This window comes from Natrix helvetica (genome assembly GCF_964273705.1).
Source record: "Natrix helvetica genome assembly, chromosome: 7".
Lineage (NCBI taxonomy): Eukaryota > Metazoa > Chordata > Lepidosauria > Squamata > Natricidae > Natrix > Natrix helvetica.
Window position 1 is genome coordinate 5155693 of NC_138558.1, and position 21719 is coordinate 5177411.

Here is a 21719-nt window from a genome sequence, read left to right on the forward strand (position 1 = left end):
AAAAATGCTATATAGAAAGCAAGCCCAGAAAATTACAACGGGTGTATTTTTCATTGTCTCGCCCATCCCCAACCCCAGCATCAAATACCGAGGGATGAAGTATTTACAAAAACAGTCTCCTTTCATTTCGGATTTTCGTTCTTTCAAACCAGGCGGGATACTTTCAAGAATTAATTGATCCTTATCTAGGAGTCACAGCAGGGAAGATAAACGAGACTTCACTCTGTTTGCATCATTGCACTCCGATGCTGTAGAATTGGGTGTGTGTGGGAATGATGACTCACCGCACAATGAGACACCTCCAGGCGGCCTCACTCGCTGGCTTTTTGATCTCAGTCCTGTACTGGCCAGGTTTCTGTCGCTTTGATTAAGCTGAGATCCTGGGACCCTTGTGGGGTCTTTCTTGTTGACTTCAAAGCAGGACATCTATATATTCATGGCATGAAAACTCTTGCGCTCTCCTTTTCCCATTGGAGTTAAATTAGAACATAGAGTAATAAAGTTGGAAGGGAACTTGGAGGTCTTCTAGTCCAGCCTCCAGTTCGAACAGGAGACCAGGGGTTGGGCTAGAAGGAGACCCTATACCCTATATGATTTCAGACATATAGTTGTCCAGTCTCTTTTTGAAAGCCTCTGGTGATGGATCACCCACAACTTCTGTTCCTTTGGTTGATTGCTCTCACTGTTAGGACGTTTCTCCTTCATTCCAAGTTGCTTTTCTCCTTGGTTAGTTTCTATCCATTGCTTCTTACAACACAATACAATAGCAGAGTTGGAAGGGACCTTGGAGGTCTTCTAGTCCAACCCCCTGCCTAGGCAGGAAACCCTATACCGTTTCAGACAAATGGCTATCCAACATCTTCTTAAAGACTTCCAGTGTTGGGGCATTCACAACTTCTGGAGGCAATCTGTTCCACTGATTAATTGTTCTCACTGTTAGGAAATTTCTCCTTAGTTCTAAGTTGCTTCTCTCCTTGATTAGTTTCTACTCATTGCTTCTTGTCCTGCCCTCAGGTGCCTTGGAGAATAGTTTGACTCCCTCTTCTTTGTGGCAACCCCTGAGATATTGGAAGACTGCTATCATGTCTCCCCTACTCCTTCTTTCTATTAAACTAGACATACCCAATTTCTGCAACCGTTCTTCATATGTTTTAGCCTCCAGTCCCCTCGTCCTCTTTGTTGCTCTTCTCTTTGGTCACCACAGTGTAAAAAAAGATGTTGATACTTTAGAAAGAGCGCAGAGAAGAGCAACAAAGAAAGTCCAATTGCCTCCTGAAAAAACACCTTTGGGACAACCAGAATCTGGATGACTGAGAATCTCTACAGACTTTTTACACACAGTTGAATACAGTTTCTCTCAAGTTTGATCATCTGTGCTGGAGTGACACCCCATGGCTATGTAGAATATTGACGTGAAATTAATCTCGCCAGCCAGGGAAAAAAGAAAAAGCATGCAGGGATCTTTAATAATATTTGTAAGAGGACATTAACCCTCTATCTAATTACCAAGGGGCTTTCAGTGCTCGTAATTCTTTCATAATAAAGTGCTCTGTTTTATTGTTATGTAACCTCATTCTACCCTTCTAAATACTGCAATGCAATAAGATGAATCTAGAAGGAGGGCTGTCTCCTCCTTTGTATATTCCTGAGAAGACCACACTTACGGAATTTAATTTTGGTCCCCATGATGCCAAAAAGATGTTGAGACTCCGGAAAGAGTGCAGAGAGGAGCAAAAGAAAAAAAAATGATTAGGGACTCTGGAGGCTAAAATATATGAAGAACGGTTACAGGAATTGGGTACATCTATCTTAAGAAAAAGTAAGACTAGGGGTGACATGACAGCAGTCTTCCAATATCTAAGGTGCTGCCACAAAAAAGAGGGGGTCAACTTATTTTCCAAAATAACTTGGACAGTTGGAGGCTAAATCGTATGATGAATGGTCAAGAATGAAGAGAGAGAGAGAGAGTCAACTTATTTATCAAAGCACCTGAAGGCAGGGCAAGAAACAAGGGATGGAAACTAATCAAGGAGAGAAGCAACCTGGAATTAAGAAGAGACTTACTAACAGTGAGGACAATTAACCAGTGGAACAACTTGCCACCAGAAGTTGTGGGTACTTTATCACCGGAGTTTTTTTCAAAAAAGACTGGACAGCAACCTGTCTGAAATAGTATAGGGCAGTGATGGCTAACCTTTTTGCCATTGAGTGCCAAAAGCGGGGGGAACGCAAGGGGGGTCGTGTGCGGGTATGCCCACACCCATAATTCTATGTGCGCAACCCCCCACGCATGCGCGCATGACCCCTGCCCTCCCCCGCTTTTTCCAGACATGCTTCTGGATTATGAGCCTATCTTCTGGGGTGTTGGCTAGTCCCCCACCTTAGTGTCTTCTGCAAATTTGATGAGTTCTCCTTCTATCCCCTCATAGATTAGACTAGACTAGACTAGAATAGAATAGAATAGAATAGGGAATGGAATGGAATGGAATGGAATAGGAATAGGAATAGAATACAGAATGAATAGAACAGAATAGAATAAAATAGAATAGAATCAGGTGAAATGCTACCCGTTCGGGCGAACCGTTATTTCTAACAATCAGCTGTGACGCGAGAACAGAACAGAATAGAATATGGGATGGGATGGGATGGGATGGAATAGAATAGAATAGAATGGAATAGAATAGAATATGGAGTGGAGTGGAGTGGAGTGGAGTGGAGTGGAGTGGAGTAGAGTAGAGTAGAAGAATAGAAAATAGAAAATAATAGAAAATAGAAAATAGAATAGAATAGAATTCTTTATTGGCCAAGTGTGATTGGATCTAAATTGTTTATGAAAATGTTGGAGAGGACTGACCTCTTCATACTTCCCTCGGGGTAAATGCAGTTTAATTCACTCTGGGATCGTGATGGGAACATCACATTGTTTATGAAGACAAACTGTACTGTTTCTTCTCTTGTTTGATGCTACTTGTCTAATTTTTAACTGAATTGTATTTAAAGGCTTGTACAATATAGCGGGCAGGTAATATATTTTGCCAGGCGGCGGGATATAGATATTTTGAATAAATAAAACAGAATGGCCCCATCTGCTGCTTTTTGCGCTGTTATTATTGCTTTTTAAGAGCTTGCAACTTAAAAAGCCAGGCGTTCGTGCAAAAAAAAAAAAAAAGAAGGATCTCATTAGCAATCTGAGTTTAACCTGTGGGGACGTTCCATAATCTCCCCTATGCCATCTTGGAGAAAACCTTTTATTACATTTATTTTTTTTCTTAAGAGTTGGCATTTAGCCACTGCTGACACTTCAAATCATTTCCATTTAATAACATTCTCCCCTGCTGTTTTAGCCTATTCCAAATAGGAAAATCAGAAGGAGATAAAATATTTAATAGGCAGAGAAACATATGGTAGCAAAGGCCTTTCCCCTCCATGCATGCAAATATTTTAAGAGTATATTTCTGGTAGAGATAGGGCCGCTTTCCCGAAATATCAACTCCAGTGAGACTTTGGGAAGGGCAGGGAATAAGAAACAGGGGTGGGCGGGCTGCTGGGCGTTCGCAAGGGTTCGGGAGAACCTGTAGCTAAGATTCTGTGCAATCCGGAGAACCCCTAAATCCTCCTCCTGGCTGGCCCCACCCACCCTGCCCCTTCCCTCCCAGGAATCCCCAGGTAAATGCAGGACGTGTGTGGAGGCTCAGGGGGGGGGTGAAAAATGGGCCTACTAGAGGTTCAGGCCTGTTTCCAGCCTCCAAAGAGCCTCTGGAGCCTGGGGAGGCCGTTTTCGTCCTCCCAGAGGCTCGAGAAAAGCCTCCAGAGCCCGAGGAGGGCAAAAATGCCCCCCCCCTAGTGCAGGAGGCTGACTAGGCCACGCCCACCATGGCCACGCCCACCTAGCAACCAGGCAGATAACCTCTTGCTAAAATTTTTGAAGCCCACTCCTGACTGAAATGAATAATATAGTGAGAAAAACGTACTATGCAGGTAGTTCTCAACTTACAACAGTTCATTTAGTGGCCGTCCAAAGTTACCACGGCACTGAAAAAAGTGACTTGTGACCATATTTTCACACTTATGACCTTTGCAACATTCCCACGGTCATGTGATCCGAATTCAGATGTTCGGCATTTGATTCACATTTATGACGGTTGCAGAGTCCCAGGATCAGGTGTCCACGTTTCGTGACCTTCTGAACAAGCAAAATCAGTGGGGAAGGCAGACTCACTTAACCACCGTGTTGCTAACTAATCAATTGCCATGATCCACTTAACAACTTGTGGCAAGAAATGTTGTAAAATGGGGCAAAACGCACTTAACAACTGTTTCGCTTAACCACAGAAATTTGGGGCTCCATTGTCGTAAGTCGAGGACCACCTGCAGTAGTGAATAATACAAAATTGAAAGCCAGTTTGGCCTAGCGGTTGAGGCAGGAGATTGTGAGTTCAAGTTCCACCAAGGCATGAAAGTCAGTGCCGTGGTCTTTGGCCTATCACCAGGAGTTGGTGAGTTCTAGTTCTGCCTTAGCCATGAGAGCCAGCTGGGTGGCCTTGGGCCAATCACCAGGAGACAGTGAGTTCTAGTCCTGTCTTAGACAGGAATGCCAACTAGGTGACTTTGGGCCAATCACTAGGAGTTGGTGAGTTCTAGTCCCACCTTAGCCATAAAGCCAGATGGATGGCTTTGGCCATATATAGATTATCTCTATCTCTATCTCTATACCTTATCTATCTATCTATCTATCATCTATCTATCTCTATCTATCTATCTATCTATCTATCTATCTATCTATCTATCTATCTATCATCTGTCTGTCTGTCTGTCTATCTATCTATCTATCTATCTATCTATCTATCTATCTATCTATCTATCTATCTATCTCTACATCTACAGCATTTGCATCTACACACACACACACACACACACACACACACACACACACACAATTTATTTGCCACTCATCTTGTTTCAAAATATCTCTTTCTTGCAAGTCATACCTTTTGGGCCCTCTATAATATATTTTTCAATTTTAATCAAAAGAACTTTATTTTCCTCCATACTTTTTGCTTGCAGGATAAGATGAAGCAATTCCCATAGGTCTTGAGCCTGCAGATCAGACATTCCTGTTGATGCAACCATCAGACGATTTCTAGGGGTTAACTTTCAAAGCCTTCTTATCAGTAACTTATCAACCCAGAAATGGTTTCCCACAGGAAAGGATAGTTTGAGTTAGCCTCCACATCTTCTTTGAGAATCGATTTCATCCACATTTCTTCCCATTTGTAAACTTTCCATAAACACCCCAGTCACCCTTTTGCTGTACACTACAAAATAATAAAATCTTACAAAGCTGGAAGCACGTAGTTTTATGTCTCTTTAAAGCAGGGGTGTCCAAACTTGGGAACTTTAAGACTTGTGGACTTCAACTCCCAGAATTCCCCAGCTGGCTGGGGAATTCTGGGAGTTGAAGTCCACAAGTCTTAAAGTTCCCAAGTTTGGACACCCCTGCTTTAAACGGATTAAAGATTAACTTATCCAGCGAGCATAAAGCTTGCAGTTCTGAAGTTTTTTTTTTTTTAATCTTGAAGACGTAATAAGAAAATTAAACTCCATGATGATTAAAAACATGCTAAGTCAAACTTTTGAGGTTTTTTTTAAAGACTACATTAAAGCAGGGTGAAATCCTCCCAGTTCGGCTGAACCAGCTGGGACAATTGTCCTTGGTTCTGCGAACCGGTAGTAAAAAAAAAAAAAGCTTCCGAGGATCGTGCGGCTCATCTGTGAGCCGTGCGATCATCGGAAGCTTTCCTCCTGCTTTTTAAAGCATTTCGTTCCTGCCAGTTTGGCACATGACTACATAGCCACACCCACCCAGTCACATGACCCCACCACCACCAAGCCATGCCTGTTAAGTAAGTAAGCTCCCCGTTAGGAGAGCGAGTGTTGCAGAGAAGCGTAAATAGAGTGGTATGGAAGAACATGTACAAACAAGCATACAGAGACACTGAATAGTATAAATAATAGTAGTTTACTATGTGGAAATATAGAGGTATTCAGAGTCCACTTTAAAGTCCAAGTCATACACGGTTCAGTCAGTCAGTTATCAATGTTCTCAGTTAAGGAATGATCCTTTGAACACAGTCCAGTATCAAATAATCAGTTTAGCACACAAAGTAGCTAACAGTAGCAAGAACACACAGTAACTCACAATTCCACCGATCAGCATCTAACAAACAGAGAGCTAACAGTCATTCTGGCTCCCTCTTATGGCTGCTTGAGGTAACACCAACCAATCACATTACAGCAGTACTTAAAGAAACAGTACTACCATCCTAGTTTATATATTGCTAACCCAACTGTTAGCTTACATTCCTAACAATGCCCACAGAACCAGTAGGGAAAAAAATTAGATTTCACCATTGCATTAAAGGCTCAGAACATGGTGGAATCTACGATTTCCACCTCATCACAAGAAACTGCAAAAATATTTTTTTCTGCTGTCCTCTCTCTCCCAACCCCTCTCTCTCCCCCCCTCTGTCTCCATCTCCATCTCTGTCCCTCTCTCCCTGTCCCTCTCTCCCTCTCCTCTCTCTCTTCCCCCTCTCTCTGTTGGTCTCTCTCTATTGGTCTCTCTCTCTCTCTCTCTCTCTCTCTCTCTCTCCATCCCTCCCTCCCTCTCTCACACACATAGAGAGAGAGGGGAGGAGAGGAACGGAGGGAGGGAGAGAAAAATATAGAGAGAAATCAGCTGTCTGGAATTCCTGATGATGATCTCATGATCTCTCTTTAATCCAGAGAGAATCCAAAGTGACTTCGGGATGATATGAGTGGCAAACAAATTCAACATTTTCCCTCTGCCTTTCATGTTGCATCTCTGCAAGTTTGTGGATCTGTGTACACTTGGAAGCACAGGGCAGGCTGCCCACACAATGCTATGGGTGTGGCAAGCGAGGAAGGCTTAGAATAGAGCCTTCCCCACTGTGTCTCTTGTAGCGGTACATAAAGGAAAAGAAAGGCATCCTTGTGCAATGCAATCAATTTCGTTGCATACATGATGTACAATGACAATATTTTACTCTGCTAGTCACTGCTGACTCTAGAGAGCAGCACTCATCTCTGATTCAAGGCCATGAGCCAGCGCTGTCAGAGGACATTTCCGCCATCATGTGGCTAGCAAGACGTCACAGTGCGCTGTTTCCTCCCCACCGAAGTGGTACCTATTTATCTACTCCCATGTCCATGCTTTTTTTAACTGCCAGATGGGCAGGAGCTACAGCAGATAATGGGAGCTCATCCTGTCACACAGCACTAGGATCTCAAAATCTGGCAGTCAGCTTTCCAGATGTCAAGCCCAGCTTTTTAATCACTGACCCATCCTGCCACCTTTAGGGATGTACGGGGGACATTTTTTCTGGAATGTTTTGCTCTGCATTTCCTAGCCAGACAAATTTGTTGCAATTATGCTCATTTTATTCCAAAAGTGATCCACTTGTTAGACAAACGAACAGCTGGGCGCAAAAAGTTCTGAGCCCCTTTACAGGTTATGCATCTAACTTCTGACGGGTTTAAAAAACCTAAAAAGACCTAAAACACAACTGAAATTAAACCGCAAAGAAGTTGCAGGGATGGGTATCTTCTTGGCCATTTATATATGGTGGAATTTCAATTCCCGTAAGGCCTAACTAGCATAACCAACGGTAAGGGATTGTGGTAGCTATAGTTGAAAAGCAACTCAAAGATCATGCAGTTGAGCATCTGTGCTAATAAGCTTTGCTTGAGTGAATGGGACCGCTGAGTAAATATGTACGAAATTGCAATGTTAATTTTTCTCTCGTATCGGTGCCAGCAAAACTTGATTTTTCATTTTAAAAAAATTCAGCAGAAAAATAAATAAAGTGAGCTTCTAATAGCTAGAAATGTAATGAATGTGAGCGAGAGATAGATGGATGGGTAGATAGATAGAGATGATGAATACATGATGATAGATAGATAGATAGATAGATAGATAGATAGATAGATAGATGATAGATAGATAGATAGATAGATAGATAGATAGATAGATAGATAGATAGATGATAGACAGACAGACAGATGATAAAATAGATATATAATGGATGGATGGATGGATGGATGGATGGATGGATAGAGATGAGAGAGATGAGAGAGATAATAGATGATAGAGACATAGAGAGATGATAGATAGATAGACAAACAGATGATAGATGATAGGATAGATAGATAGATAGATGATTGATAGATAGATAGATAGATAGATAGATAGATAGATAGATAGATAGATGATAGACAGACTGACATTGCAGGACACGTACATAGGACAGCTCTGAGAAGGGACACCCCCCCCCCACTTTTTACAACAATTGGATTAGATTGCAACTTTATAAACAATTGGAAAGCAAATATGCTAGTTTGAAAGTTACCAGGTAGGAAATCCTAGTACCTGTTCATGTACCACTATTTTTTTTTCCCAATATACTAGCTGATAACCAGAGATTGCTCGGGTAGTTATTTATTTACAGGGGGAAAATGTCCGGACCAAACGTAATTTCTAATATTGGCTTGTCCCCCTTACCAGAGGGAGCCTCCTTGTGGAGTACTGTGAAGCCATTACCATGGCAACTTCACTGCACTGCACAGTAGAAACCATTTTACAGCAGTACAGTAGAAGCCATTTTAAGGCACAACAGGCTGTATCTTAACAGAACACACACACCTCGAGGGGTTTTAGGGGTGTCTTACCCCCTCCCTCTCGAGTATTTTTTTCAAGAGAGTAAGTCATCTGCGTACCAGGTTTGGTTGAAATTGCTCGAGGTGTTCCAGAGTTATGCTGGAACAAACAAAACGCACACGCACATTTTTATAGAGAGAGATTTTTTATTAAAGAAAATGTTAGCAAAATAGAAGCAATGCAAACATTAGAAGAGAAGCAAAAAAGAAAAAGAGGGGATATAACTCTCATAAATATGTGTGCTAGTGCAACATCCATTGAGCTGGCTGTTTCTATCCATGTAGCCATATTTTTTTTCCATTTCCCTGATAATTCTTGGTCCATTTATTCTATTCCAATAAATAATGAAAAGGCTGTTTAGCTAAATTGAAAAATGCTGTCTCTCGTTTCTTCTCCCTGGGTGCTGAAGATTACCTGCAACCATATTTGCTGATTAAATATTGGAGCAGTTCTTTGTTAGCTTCTGTAAAGTCCTCATTTATCTAAAATTGCCTCTAAAATGCACCCGCGGTTTGTTCCTAGCAGTTGGGATATAGTTGCTATTACTAAGTAGGAAGGAATAGAGTTTCTTACGAGGGCAGATAGTGTTGGAAGATGTTAGATACTTTTTCTAACTACAGTGGTTTCCACCAAGGTCCTCTGTTCCGGCGGGAACAGAGGCTTAATCCTATTGGTCGAAGGGTCTGACAGCTCCCTATAAAAGGGCTGCTGTCAGACTCAACCTACGCTGGATTGTTCTCACTTGTTGTACTTAATAAAGAGCTGTTGTTACTGTTAAGCCTGTGTGTGCCTATCCATTACCCGATCTAACACTGGCGACGAGGGTGGGATTGGAAGGCAACTAGGCGAACCAAAAAAAGCGTAGCAATCCAGCAAGTACATCCAGCCCGGAGCTCAGCGCGGCTCGGAGCAGCCATTTTTGAGCGGCAAACTCAAAACGCCCTCTGAACACAAAATGGCCATGCACGCCCCACTGACTCCGTATGACCCAGTCACCGAGCACTGGGACTCGTACATGCTACGATTTGACTGCTTCCTCAAGGCAAACGACCTCATGGGCCTTCCTGAAGGCCGCAAGAAGAACATGTTCCTCGGACACTGTGGCCGGGAAGTGTTCGAGACAGCAAAAGACCTCTCTGAGCCGACTCTCTGAGCCGACACCGCTGCAATCAGTTGCGAGCGCTACAGCGGAGGCCCAAACCATTGTGACGCACAGGGGTGCATTCAAATGTCACCGCCTGCAATTCGGCGTTAGTATTGCCTCTGGACTGTTCCAAAGCATCATGGAACGGCTTTTGCAGGGGATTCCAGGAGTTGTCCCCTATTTCGACGACATCTTGGTATCGGCTGCAAATGAGGCACAACTTTTAAAATGTGTACGAACAGTTTTGGCTCGAATTAGAGACAAAGGCCTCCATCTCAAAAAGAGAAATGCCAAATTAACGTGCCAAGGGTTGAATTCTTAGGGTACCTAATCGATGGCTCTGGGATTCACCCGACCACACAAAATATTAAAACAAATCAGGATGCCTGAATATATATCCTGGCTCCTTCAAAGTTGATTTCATGTCCTGTAGCTTTAAGGTGCTGGAAAGGGGAGGAAGTTTTTTCTTTTTTTCTTACTGCATTTTTGTGTTCTGTGATGCGTGCATTTGACTTTGAAGGAGCCAGGTTAATCTCCAAAGCAGAACACCTCCACAAGAGAATAATTATGGAAGCCATCGAAATAGAGAAACACCCCCACAACATGAATAAACGTGATGACACCTCCCGCCTACCAAACATCTGGAAACCAGCCCTAGCCAACAAACGAACACCACCCACCACCCAAGCCGTTACAATACAAAACAACAATGCACACACAGCCTGCACCAATCAGCACCAATCTACCAATCATGATACAACCACACAACCAATCATTCCACTTACTGAAACAAAGCCAGCACGCGATCCCCTCCCACCAAGACTTACAGAAAGACGGCAGCTCCGTTCCCATTTTAAGCCCAAGCTTGAAGATGGCAGGTGAGATCCTGCCAAAACGTTGCAAAGACAATCTCAACCTTACACGGGAAAAGACCCGAATACAACAAAACCAGCATACCTACACCCGTGAAAATCTATGAAAAAATATATATATATATGTATATATATATGTATGTATGTATTTGTGTTACAACCCCTGGTATGACTATAAAGTCTCCCTTTATTTATTTATCAGTACAATTACTATATATATATATCCTCCAGGGTCCCTTCCAAGCATGTTATTCTGTTATATTCTTTTATGAAATAGATTAGGCCATTCACAAATGTGTTTTGGGGCCATTCCTTATCAGGGCAACGGGTGATCATGGGATGTATCTCCCTGTAACCTTTCTTTCCCTGCCTGCAAATGTTCTGTAAGATTCTTCTCTTAGAGTCTTCTTTTATGGTGATGAGAAACACACAGTAGCTCAAAGCAAGAAGATTAAGCCAGTATATTTCATGCTTCAGTGTCAATATTTTCCCATTACATACTCCGTTCTCATCTACAAAACAGGAAAAGGCAAACACAACACACACACGTGCATGGTTTTTTAATTTTACTGTTTCAGAGATAATGCACAAATCAGATTTGCAGATTTTCACGGGTGTAGGTATGCTGGTTTTGTTGTATTCGGGTCTTTTCCCGTGTAAGGTTGAGATTGTCTTTGCAACGTTTCGGCAAGATCTGACTTGCCATCTTCAAGCTTTAAGCCCACGCTTGAAGATGGCAAGTGAGATCTTGCCGAAACGTTGCAAAGACAATCTCAACCTTACACGGGAAAAGACCAGAATACAACAAAACCAGCATATATATATGGAATCTGTTCTGACCTAGGCTTCACAAAATCACAAAGCAGACTCCTTGTCCCGACAAAACCTCTTTTTATTAAGCTAATGTGAATTCCTTTCATTCACATCCCACAAAGTCCCGGCAAACAGTCTTTCAAGGGTAAATTTACAACCACAGACCTTATCAGGCTTGGAGAGCTGCCAGGCCGATATCTTCCTAACGCCACGCTGTACAAGAAAATACTTCGCAAGGAGTCTCTGAGGGCAACAAACAAATCTTCACACTAATTAAGGAAACTAATTGTCTCCTGCAAACTCCCCTCCCCTTTCGCTCCTCTTTATTCCCTCTGGGAGGGGCCCTTCACCGTCCACCTGTGGCTTTACTCCCGAGTCCGCCCTTGTTCCTTAGCTGTTCTCGTCTCCTGGCAGCTCTCCGCATGCGCACATTGGGAACAGGCTCCAGCTGTTCTTCTGCCCCACTGATCTCCAACTCAGAAGGTAGCTGATAACTGGCATACGGCTCTGGCCACCTGGTTGGACTGGAAGACCTCCAAGGTCCCTTCCAATCCCATTATTCTACATTTGTTTCTTTCAAACGTGGAATGAATAAAAAGGGTTGCCTTGTTGTAACGTCATTCAATTTTGTTTTTGTTTTTGTTTTAAATGTCATTTTTTTGGTCACACCAGTGATGGGTTCCTACCGGTTTGGCCCAGATTGGTCGAAGTGGTAGTGGTTTGGCGGCCTGGGTCACACACACCCCGAACCATTTTGATTTTCGGTTGTGCGCATGCGCAGAACAATTTTCATTGCACCAATTTAATTTTTTCCCCATTTTTTAACGTTTCGCCTATGCAAAGACCTATTTATGTGCACATGTGCATATGCGCAGTGCATGGGTCTGATGTGTTGCACCAGGGTAGCGAGCGAGTGCGTGCAAAAAAATTTGCATGCACCAAACCGGCAGTAATGCTGGCAGGAACCCATCCCTGGGTCATACCTCTTTTATTTGCTGGTTGGATGGCAATCATTTTTCATTTCTGGTACCTCTCTGCTATTCTTTCATTTTTACGACCTTCAATTATAGCGCTGGAGTTTTGTTTATTTATTTGCTTTGCCTTCGAGTCCTCTTACCTCCCTAGAATGAAACAAGCGGTTAGGCGACTCCTTGAAGTTGAACATGGCAACCACCAGAGGGCGTGGATGTCCATTACAGCCGAAGAAGTCGGTTTTAATGCTTGAGGAAAAGCAAAATTAGCAGCCGTCTGCAAGGAAGATAAATCCTTCCATTCCCCACCGTTGTTTTTATTTCAGCTCTGGCAGGATAGTGAGGAATGGAACACGCTCATCTGTCAGAGCTGAAGAAGCTTCTTGGATGAGAAGCGAAATGTCTTCAAAAGAAAAAAAAAAGAAAAGAAATTCCAGCTGCGTCCTGAAAAAAGCACATTTGGGACAACCATGAGTTGGATGATGGAGAATCTCTACAGACTATTATTATTATTATTATTATTATTATTATTATTATTATTATTATTATTATTATTATTATTATTATTATTATTATTATTATTATTATTATTATTATTATTATTATTATTGCATCAACAGAATTGTATCACAGCGGCCAGTTGTTTCGCCGGATTTGGCATTGATTACTAGTCGGGCCCCACCCAGGGGCCTAGGACGTCGTAACGTATTTTCGTAATATACGTGCGGATCCAAGCAGTGCGGTCTTTTGCATTTGACTGATGGTGATTTTGTCAATTTTTAACTGTTTTAAATGTAATTCCAGTGCTTTTGGAATAGCACCCAGTGTGCCGATTACCACTGGAATTACCACTGCTGGTTTGTGCCATAATCGTTGAATTTCAATTTTTAAGTCCTGGTATTTTGCGATTTTTTCATATTCCTTCTCAGCGACCCTGCTATCACCTGGTATTGCGATGTCTATGATTGTAACCTTATTTTTCTCAACCAGTGTGATGTCTGGTGTATTATGCGCCAGTATTTTATCCGTTTGTATGCGAAAATCCCACAAGATCTTGACCATCTGACCCTCGACGACTTTTTCAGGCTTATGTTCCCACCAGTTTGTTGCTGTTTTAATGTTATAATTTTTGCACAAATTCCAGTGGATCATTTGTGCCACTGAATTGTGCCGCATTTTATAGTCAGTCTGCGCGATTTTTTTACAGCAGCTGAGTATGTGGTCAACAGTTTCATCAGCCTCTTTGCAAAGTCTACATTTGGCATCATCAGAGGATTTTTCGATTTTGGTCTTAATGGCATTTGTGCGGATAGCTTGTTCTTGCGCAGACAGGATTAGTGACTCTGTTTCTTTCTTTAATGTACTGCTGTTAACCATAACCAAGTTTTTTCACTGTCCACTTTATCTTTTATTTTTTCCAGAAATTGGCCATGCAATGCTTTGTTCTGCCAACTCTCCATTCTTAATTTTATCACATCTTTTTTGTATTCTTGTTTCTTCTGTTGGGCCTTCAATAGATTTTTGTTCTTTACTTCGATTAATAGATGTTCTTGACTTTCTTTTAAATAATCAGCCAGTGCATGTTTTTCTTCTTCAACTATTTGCTTCACTTGTAATAATCCTCTGCCACCTGATTTCCGGGGTAGGTATAGTCTATCAATATCACCGCGTGGATGTAAACTGTAGTGCATTGTCATTAGTTTCCTGGTTTTTCGGTCTAAAATGTCCAAATCAGCTTGTGTCCAGTTAACTATACCAGTTGTGTATCTTATAACTGGTATTGCCCAGGTGTTTATGGCCTTGATTGTATTTCCACCATTCAATTTAGATTTCAAAATTTTCCTAACACTGTTGGTGTACTCTCCCCTGACAATAGTTTTTACTTCTCCATGCTTGATGTTATCCAACTGCAGAATGCCTAAGTATTTGTAGGCTTCATTTTCATTGCATTTAATTAGTTGGCCATTGGGCATTTCAATTCCCTCACACGCAGTGATTTTGCCCCTTTTTATGGATACAGTGGCACATTTTTCCATGCCAAACTTCATTGAAATATCGGTGCTGAATATTCGGACTGTGTTTGTCAATGATTGGATTTCTATTTCTGACTTTCCATAGAGTTTCAAATCATCCATATATAATAAATGCGAAATTTTTTCGGCTTCTTTGGCTGTTTGGTAGCCTAATTTCATTTTTTTAAAGATTACTGATAGTGGGATCATCGCGATGATGAAGAGAAGAGGTGAAAGTGAATCACCCTGGAAAATTCCTCGCTTGATATTAACCATTCCGTAGTTCTCATTCCCTACTGCCAACTCAGTTCTCCATTGTTTCATCGCCTTTTCAGTAAAGGATGTAATATTTTTGCTAATGCCAGTTGTTTCTAAGCATTTTATGATCCAACTATGTGGCAATGAGTCAAATGCCTTTTTGTAATCAATCCAGACCATATTCAAGTTCGTTTTTCTGTTCTTACAATTTTCTAATATCATTTTATCAATTAGGAGCTGATCTTTTGTGCCCCTGCTCCTTCTTTTGTTGCCTTTCTGCTCTACTGACAAGATGTTGTTTGTTTCCAAATAATCCATAATGTTATCTGCAATAATGCCTGTGAGTAATTTGAAGGTTGTTGGCAAGCATGTTATTGGTCTGTAGTTTTCAGGTATTGTTCCTTTAGTTGCATCTTTCTGAATCAAGTATGTTTTTCCAGTTGTCAACCATTCATCAATTTGGCCATTTTGTAAAATCTCATTCAGTTGCCTGGCCAATATTGCATGTAAACTGGTCAGATATTTGAGCCAGAAACCATGTAATTGGTCCTTTCCAGGTGATGTCCAATTCTTTACTTTTTTTTACTCGATTTTTGACCATCTCAGTTGTTATTTCTAATACGTGCATTTGTTTGTTGCCAATGCTTTTCTCAAAGTCATGTATCCATTTTGCTTCCTTATTGTAGTCCTTTGCATTTTCCCACAATTCTTTCCAGAATTCAACTGTGGCCTGCTTTTCTGGTTTTTGACTTTTGGTGTCATCATTCACATTAAGACTTTGATAAAAACGCCGTTGGTCTGATCGAAATTGCTGATTTTGTTTGTATTGGATGATTCGTGCCTCATATCTTTCAATTTTCCTAGCTGTTGCTGTTATCTGCTGTTTTACAATCTCTACAGCTTCATTGATGTTTCTTGTATCCAATCTATACCTTCTGATTAGCTGATCTATAATTTTGTTGTTTCTAAGTCGTTGCTCACGCATGTTCTTCAAATTGCTAGCATCTGCCCTTAATTTTTTGACTTTTTGTTCCAATCGGATTTTCCATTTTGGCTTTGATGCTTTTTCTGTTGTGTAACTAGGTGCTTTGATTTTAATGCCTAGTTCATTAGTGACTATTGCGGCTACACTGTACATTAACTGGTTCGTTTCCAAGATGGATCCCGATTCAATTGTTGAAAGCACTGCATTAACCATTTTCATGATAGGGGCCAAAATTTTCTTAGGCACAGTTTTTAATGATGGTAAACGTTGCCGTTCCTTATTAAGCAGAAAATGCTCCATGATCTTGACCTTCAATTCTTTTTGTTTCTGAGTTAGTTCATCAGTTGGTTCAGTGATAACTGGTTCTGGTGATAGTGTTGTTATTTCCTCCCCGACAGCTTCTTCTGGGAGTTCTACTACAATGCCTTTAGGTGTGTCTTGAGTATCAGTTATTTCTGCTTGTGATGTTGTTTTCTTAGTTTTGCAATTTGCTTGAATTTCCTCAAGTTCAACTTCACTAAACACTTTATTCCGTGTTATAAATCGCCTTTGATCTGCAAGTCGTTGTTCACTAACATTTGAATCTGGATGTTGTTGTTTCCATAATTCATACATTCGCTTTAAATAACCTCTTTTCCCAGGCTCTGAGTTGTAATAACAGGCCATTATGGCACGGTTTTCATCTGCACTATATTTTTGTCGTTTTGTTGGCTGGTCCACTTGTAGCCCACTTGTCGACGGATGTCCAGGGACCTTGTTAACCCGTGCGACGACCGATGCGGTATAGAATTTTTATTTGTTTATTTCACCATGTTATATGGGTTGGCGGTTTTTTTTTATGGGGCCAGGTTGCCAACCTGACCCCAACCCTCCTCCTTTCTCATCCAGGCTTGGGACCGGCAACGGCGGAGTTGTATTATTATTATTATTATTATTATTATTATTATTATTATTATTATTATTATTATTATTATTATTATTATTATTATTATACGATTGTATCACAGCGGCCAGTTGTTTCGCCGGATTTGGCATTGATTACTAGTCGGGCCCCACCCAGGGGCCTAGGACGTCGTAACGTATTTTCGTAATATGTGTGCGGATCCAAGCAGTGCTGCCTTTTGCATTTGACTGATGGTGATTTTGTCAAGTTTTAACTGTTTTAAATGTAATTCCAGTGCTTTTGGAATAGCACCCAGTATGCCGATTACCACTGGAATTACCACTGCTGGTTTGTGCCATAATCGTTGGATAAACGATAAACTAAAATCAATAGGGTTATAAATGCATGTAACATAGATGTGTGTGTGGGTAAGATTATCACTCCTGCTGTCAAGCAAAACCAAGCATGTAATAGTGATTGTCATACCATGTGCATGAATCACACAAGTGGCAAGAAAATAGGGGCAGTCAGGCATAATACAGGTTATGTAGACAGTAAACACAAGGTCAATCAAAATGGATTCAAATGTCTATATACCAATGCACAGAGCATGAGGAATAAACAGGGAGAATTAGAAATTCAAGTAAAAGAGGGCAGATATGATATTATTGCCATTACAGAAACTTGGTGGGATGAAACTGACAAATGGAACATACAGCTAGAAGGATTTAAATTATTTAAAAGAAATAGACCAACTAAAAGAGGAGGTGGAGTTGCACTATATATAAGAAATAACTATGTCTCTACAGAAATAGAGCACAACAATAATGAGAACTATCTTGAATGCATTTGGGTCAATATTAAAGGTTGTGGGGGAAATGACATTGCCATAGGTCTATACTACAGGCCACCCAACCAAGCAGAGGAAGAAGATGAACTTTTTGCTAGTCAGCTAACTAAGGTATGTAGGAAGCACACCACAATAGTAATGGGAGATTTTAACTACTCTGACATCAACTGGGAAACAAACTCTGCACCAAGTGGAAGATCCAACAGGTTCCTAACAAACCTAGCAGACAACTTTGTTTTCCAAAAAGTAGAGAAGGAAACAAGGGGATCAGCCATACTGGACTTAATTCTCACTAACAGAGAGGAAATGATAGAAGGTGTTGAAGCCATAGGAACCCTGGGGGCAAGTGACCATGCAATATTGGAATTCAACATTATCCAAACACAAGTAGTAGAACAAAGTCAAACTAGAGTCTTGGACTTTAAGAAAGCTAATTTCAATAAACTTAGAGAGAGCTTGGGAAAAATTCCATGGATGAGAATCCTCGAGGGGAAAACAACTCAAGAAGCTTGGGAAATTTTGAAAAATGAGATTAGAAAAGCCCAGTCTAACACAATACCAATGAAGAAGAAAAACAACAGCTCCCAAAAGAAACCAGCATGGTTGCATAAACAACTATCTGACAAACTGAAAGACAAAAAAAGTAAGTATAAAAAGTGGAAGGAGGGGGACATAACTAAGGCAGAATATCAGCAAATAGCCCGAGCCTGTAAAGATGAAGTGAGGAAAGCTAAGGCTCACAATGAAGAAAGGCTTGCCACAAAAGTAAAAATTAACAAAAAAAGCTTCTTCCAACATGTTAAAAACAAGAAAAAAGTTAAGGAAACAATTGGTCCATTGCTAGGAGAAAGTGGCAAGAAGGTGACAAGCAACAGGGAGAAAGCAGAACTATTTAACTCATGTTTTGCATCTGTCTTTACACAAAGGGATAAAACAGTCCAACCTATCAAAAGCAGCACCACAAAATTAGGAACACAAATTGAAATAGGGAAGAAAATGGTAAGTGAGCACCTGTCTACCCTAGATGAGTTCAAATCACCAGGACCGGATGGATTACACCCCAGAGTTCTGAAGGAACTAGCAGACGAGCTCTCAGAACCACTGAATTATATCTTTCAGAGATCCTGGAACACCGGGGAACTACCAGAGGACTGGAAAAGAGCTGATGTGGTTCCCATCTTCAAAAAAGGGAAAAAATTAGATCCAGGAAACTACAGACCTATCAGCCTAACCTCAATACCAGGAAAGATTCTGGAAAAAATAATCAAGCAACGAATTTGCGAACACCTAGAAGCAAACAAAGTAATAGCCAAAAGCCAACATGGATTTGTCAAAAACAGATCATGCCAGACTAATCTTATTGCATTCTTTGATAATGTGACAAAATTAGTGGACCAGAGGAATGCCGTTGATATAGTTTACTTGGACTTCAGTAAGGCTTTTGATAAGGTAGACCATAACCTACTACTAGATAAAGTAGAAGAATGTGGGTTAGACAGCATCACCACCAGATGGATTGGTAACTGGCTGACCAACCGCACTCAACGTGTAGTTCTCAATGGAACTGCATCTACATGGAGGGAAGTATGCAGTGGAGTACCCCAAGGCTCTGTTTTAGGCCCAGTACTCTTCAACATCTTCATCAATGATTTGGATGAGGGAATAAATGGGGAACTCATCAAATTTGCAGATGATACCAAGCTGGCAGGAATAGCCAACACTCCAGAAGATAGGCTTAAGATACAGAAGGATCTTGACAAACTTGAACATTGGGCACTATCTAATAAAATGAAATTCAATGGTGAAAAGAGTAAGGTTCTACATTTAGGCAACAAAAACGGAATGCACAGGTACAGTATAGGTGATACCTTACTCAGTAGTAGTAACTGTGAAAGGGATCTTGGAGTCCTAGTGGACAACCATTTAAATATGAGCCAGCAGTGTGCAGCAGCTGCCAAAAAAGCCAACACAGTTCTAGGCTGCATCAACAGAGGGATAGAATCAAGATCACGTGAAGGGTTAATACCACTTTATAAGGCCTTGGTAAGGCCACACTTGGAATACTGCATTCAGTTCTGGTCGCCACGATGTAAAAAAGATGTGGAGACTCTAGAAAGAGTGCAGAGAAGAGCAACAAAGATGATTAGGGGACTGGAGACTAAAACATATGAAGAACGGTTGCAGGAACTGGGTATGTTTAGCTTAAGAGAAAGAAGGACTAGGGGAGACATGATAGCATTATTCCAATATCTCAGGGGTTGCCACAAAGAAGAGGGAGTCAAACTATTCTCCAAAGCACCTGAGGGTAGAACAAGAAGCAATGGGTGGAAACTAATCAAGGAGAGAAGCAACTTAGAACTGAGGAGAAATTTCCTGACAGTGAGAACAATTAATCAGTGGAACAGCTTGCCTCCAGAAGTTGTGAATGCCCCAACACTGGAAGTCTTTAAGAAGATGTTGGATAGCTATTTGTCTGAAACGGTATAGGGTTTCCTGCCTAGGCAGGGGGTTGGACTAGAAGACCTCCAAGGTCCCTTCCAACTCTACTATTGTATTGGATTGGATTGGATTGGATTTCGATTTTTAAGTCCTGGTATTTCACGATTTTTTCATATTCCTTCTCGGCGACCCTGCTATCACCTGGTATTGCGATGTCTATGATTGTAACCTTCTTTTTCTCAACCAGTGTGATGTCTGGTGTATTATGCGCCAGTATTTTATCCGTTTGTATACGAAAATCCCATAGGATCTTGACCATCTGATTTTCGGTGACTTTTTCAGGCTTATGTTCCCACCAGTTTGTTGTTTTATTAATGTTATATTTTTTGCACAAATTCCAGTGGATCATTTGTGCTACTGAATTGTGCCGCAATTTATAGTCAGTCTGCGCGATTTTTTTACAGCAGCTGAGTATGTGGTCAACAGTTTCATCAGCCTCTTTGCAAAGTCTGCATTTGGCATCATCAGAGGATTTTTCGATTTTGGCCTTAATGGCATTTGTTCGGATAGCTTGTTCAGGATTAGTGACTCTGTTTCTTTCTTTAATGTACCTGCTGTTAACCATAACCAAGTTTTTTCACTGTCCACTTTATTTATTTTTTCCAGAAATTGACCATGTAATGCTTTGTTCTGCCAACTCTCCATTCTTGATTTTATCACATCTTTTCTGTATTCTTGTTTTTTTTTATTGTTATTGTTGTTGTTGTTGTTAATGTTTCTATGATAACATCAATATTAGGCTATAAATTGTTGGCCTATCAGTGGAGGGAAAAACAAAAAGGAACTATCGCTTCAGTTTGGTGAGAAGAGATGACAAATCGGTTTGTCAAATGCTATTCTCATTTATTTGGAAAATGGAAGCCAGTAGAGAATTACAAAGTACAGGTAGACTCTGCTTCTCATGAGGTGGCAAAATCTGGTCACTACAACCCTCATAGGTATGAGTCACTTGCAAAGCAACTGACTTTTGATCACATTGACCAGGGGGCTGCTGCAATGGTCATAAAGGTGAAAAATAGCCGTAGGACACTTTTTTTTCCCGAGGCGTCAATTCGAATGGTCACTGAATGAATGGTTGTAAGTCAAGGACTGCATGTAAATGGCTGGTATTTTCCTACTCCTGGGAGAGAAGGGAAAAAGTGGGGTGTGGGGTAGATACTAAACAAGCAGCCCTACTCTTACAGTTGATGGCGTAGCTTACATTCTCATCTCCCTTTTTCTGAATTCTCCACGGCATTTTCGAAATCACTGATGGACGGACGGTACAATCAAAAGATTTCTCTGATGATTGTATTTGTCAGGTGCGATACACACATCCCTCTCTCTTTCTCTCTTTCTGTCTGTCTCTTGTCTCTCTGTCTGTCTCTCTGTCTCTGTCTTTCTCTTTCTTTCTGTCTCTCTGTCTGTCTCTCTGCCTGTCTCTCTGTCTATCTCTCTGTCCCTCTGTCTGTCTCTCTGCCTCTCTCTTTCTGCCTCTCTCTGTCTGTCTGTCTCTGTCCCCCTCTCTCTTTCTGTCTCTCTCTGTATGTGTCTGTCTCTGTCTCTTTCTTTCTTTCTTTCTTTCTCTCTCTCTCTCTCTTTCTTTCTGTTTCTGACTCTCTCTCTCTCTCTCTCGCTTCTCTTTCTCCCCCTCTTCATTTTTTCTCAGCTGTCATTCTTCACAACTCTCTATCTTGCCCAGGGGATGAATGGATC